The sequence below is a fragment of the Taudactylus pleione genome, unplaced genomic scaffold (assembly GCF_031769625.1).
Source record: "Taudactylus pleione unplaced genomic scaffold, aTauple2 ptg001778l, whole genome shotgun sequence".
In the NCBI taxonomy this organism is placed as follows: Eukaryota; Metazoa; Chordata; class Amphibia; order Anura; family Myobatrachidae; genus Taudactylus; species Taudactylus pleione.
The window spans coordinates 185,001-187,500 of record NW_028286175.1 but is presented as its reverse complement, the minus strand read 5'-3'; the positions used below and the strand labels follow the sequence as shown (position 1 = coordinate 187,500).

The 2,500-nt window shown below is 37.0% G+C and overlaps 2 non-coding genes and 9 pseudogenes across 2 annotated transcripts; all 11 read left to right on the top strand.

Annotated features, from left to right (window-relative positions):
* The first annotated feature begins 142 nt into the window (after window positions 1–142).
* Window positions 143–261, top strand: LOC148437085 (5S ribosomal RNA; annotated as a pseudogene).
* Window positions 262–377: 116 nt separating this feature from the next.
* On the top strand, window positions 378–496 carry LOC148437084 (5S ribosomal RNA; annotated as a pseudogene).
* Window positions 497–612: 116 nt separating this feature from the next.
* Window positions 613–731, top strand: LOC148437083 (5S ribosomal RNA; annotated as a pseudogene).
* A 116-nt stretch (window positions 732–847) lies between these two features.
* Window positions 848–966, top strand: LOC148437082 (5S ribosomal RNA; annotated as a pseudogene).
* Window positions 967–1,081: 115 nt separating this feature from the next.
* On the top strand, window positions 1,082–1,200 carry LOC148437081 (5S ribosomal RNA; annotated as a pseudogene).
* A 115-nt stretch (window positions 1,201–1,315) lies between these two features.
* LOC148437080 (5S ribosomal RNA) lies at window positions 1,316–1,434 on the top strand. The gene has a single exon (XR_015876250.1). It is a non-coding gene; the product is annotated as a 5S ribosomal RNA (ribosomal RNA).
* A 116-nt stretch (window positions 1,435–1,550) lies between these two features.
* On the top strand, window positions 1,551–1,669 carry LOC148437079 (5S ribosomal RNA; annotated as a pseudogene).
* A 115-nt stretch (window positions 1,670–1,784) lies between these two features.
* Window positions 1,785–1,903, top strand: LOC148437078 (5S ribosomal RNA). The gene has a single exon (XR_015876297.1). It is a non-coding gene; the product is annotated as a 5S ribosomal RNA (ribosomal RNA).
* Window positions 1,904–2,019: 116 nt separating this feature from the next.
* On the top strand, window positions 2,020–2,138 carry LOC148437077 (5S ribosomal RNA; annotated as a pseudogene).
* Window positions 2,139–2,254: 116 nt separating this feature from the next.
* LOC148437076 (5S ribosomal RNA) lies at window positions 2,255–2,373 on the top strand (annotated as a pseudogene).
* A 115-nt stretch (window positions 2,374–2,488) lies between these two features.
* LOC148437075 (5S ribosomal RNA) overlaps window positions 2,489–2,500 on the top strand; it is a 119-nt pseudogene continuing 107 nt past the window's right edge.

Sequence of the window (2,500 nt, the reverse complement as noted above, 5' to 3'; positions counted from 1 at the left end):
CCTGGGAAAACCAGGTGCAGTACGTAATTTTATACTCCCATAACATTCTTTTCTATTACATTTTACATTTAATTTTTTCAACTTATCAATTAATTTACTTGAGTTAAGAAGTAAAAGAGGTCTAAAGTTAATGTTTTTGAGCACCTACAGCCAAACCACACTGGACATGCCCAATCTCATCTGATCTTGGAAGCTATGCAGTGTTGGGACTGGTTAGTACTTGGATGGGTGACTACCTAGGAATCCCAGGTGCTGTAGGTAATTTTAAACTGCCATAACATTCTTTTCTATTACATTTTACATTTAATTTTTTCAACTTATCAATGAATTTACTTGTGTTAAGAAGTAAAAGCGGTCTAAATTTAATGCTTTTGAGCACCTACAGCCAAACCACAGTGGACATGCCCAATCTCGTCTGATCTTGGAAGCTATGCAGTGTTGGGCCTGGTATGTACTTGGATGGGAGACCACCTGGGAATACCAGGAGCTGTAGGTAATTTTATACTGCCAGAACATTCTTTTCTATTACATTTTACAGTTAATTTTTTCAATTTAACAATGAATTTACTTGAGTTAAGAAGTAATAGAGGTCTAAATTTAATGCTTTTGAGCACCTACAGCCAAACCACACTGGACATGCCAAATCTCGTCTGATCTTGGAAGCTATGCAGTGTTGGGCCTGGTTTGTACTTGGATGGGAGACCACCTGGGAATACCAGGTGCTGTAGGTAATTTTAGACAGCCAAAACATTCTTTTCTATTACATTCTACATTTCATTTTTTCAACTTATCAATGAATTTACTTGAGTTAAGAAGTAAAAGAGGTCTAAAGTTAATAGTTTTGAGCACCTACAGCCAAACCACACTAGACATGCCCAATCTCGTCTGAACTTGGAAGCTATGCAGTGTAGGGCCTGGTTAATACTTGGATGGGAGACCACCTGGGAATACTAGGTGCTGTAGGTAATTTTATACTGCAATAACATTCTTTTCTATTACATTTTACATTTCATTTTTCAACTTATCATTGAATTTACTTGAGTTAAGAAGTAAAAGAGGTCTAAAGTTAATGTTTTTGAGCACCTACAGCCAAACCACAGTGGACATGCCCAATCTCGTCTGATCTTGGAAGCTATGCAGTGTTGGGCCTGGTTAGTACTTGGATGGGAGAACACCTGGGAATACCAGGAGCTGTAGGTAATTTTATACTGCCATAACATTCTTTTCTATTAAATTTTACATTTAATTTTTCAACTTATCATTGAATTTACTTGAGTTAAGAAGTAAAAGAGGTCTAAAGTTAATGTTTTAGAGCACCTACAGCCAAACCACACTGGACATGCCCAATCTCGTCTGATCTTGGAAGCTATGCAGTGTTGGGCCTGGTTAGTACTTGGATGGGAGACCACCTGGGAATACCAGGTGCTGTAGGTAATTTTATACTGCCAGAACATTCTTTTCTATTACATTTTACATTTAATTTTTTCAACTTATCAATGAATTTACTTGAGTTAAGAAGTAATAGAGGTCTAAAGTTAATGTTTTTGAGCACCTACAGCCAAACCACAGTGGACATGCCCAATCTTGTCTGATCTTGGAAGCTATGCAGTGTTCGGCCTGGTTAGTACTTGGATGGGAGACCACCTGGGAATACAAGGAGCTGTAGGTAATTTTATACTGCCTTAACATTCTTTTCTATTACATTTTACATTTAGTTTTTCAACTTATCATTGAATTTACTTGAGTTAAGAAGTAAAAGAGGTCTAAAGTTAATGTTTTTGAGGACCTACAGCCAAACCACACTGGACATGCCCAATCTCGTCTGATCTTGGAAGCTATGCAGTGTTGGGCCTGGTTAGTACTTGGATGGGAGACCTCCTGGGAATACCAGGTGCTGTAGGTAATTTTATACTGCCATAACATTCTTTTCTATTACATTTTACATTTAATTTTTTCAACTTATCAATTAATTTACTTGAGTTAAGATGTAATACAGGTCTAAAATTAATGTTTTTGAGCACCTACAGCCAAACCACACTGGACATGCCCAATCTCGTCTGATCTTGGAAGCTATGCAGTGTTGGGACTGGTTAGTACTTGGATGGGTGACTACCTAGGAATCCCAGGTGCTGTAGGTAATTTTAAACTGCCATAACATTCTTTTCTATTACATTTTACATTTAATTTTTTCAACTTATCATTGAATTTACTTGAGTTAAGAAGTAAAAGAGGTCTAAAGTTAATGTTTTTGAGCACCTACAGCCAAACCACACTGGACATGCCCAATCTCGTCTGATCTTGGAAGCTATGCAGTGTTGGGCCTGGTTAGTACTTGGATGTGAGACCACCTGGGAATACCAGGAGCTGTAGGTAATTTTATACTGCCATAACATTCTTTTCTATTAAATTTTACATTTAATTTTTCAACTTATCATTGAATTTACTTGAGTTAAGAAGTAAAAGAGGTCTAAAGTTAATGTTTTAGAGCACCTACAGCTAA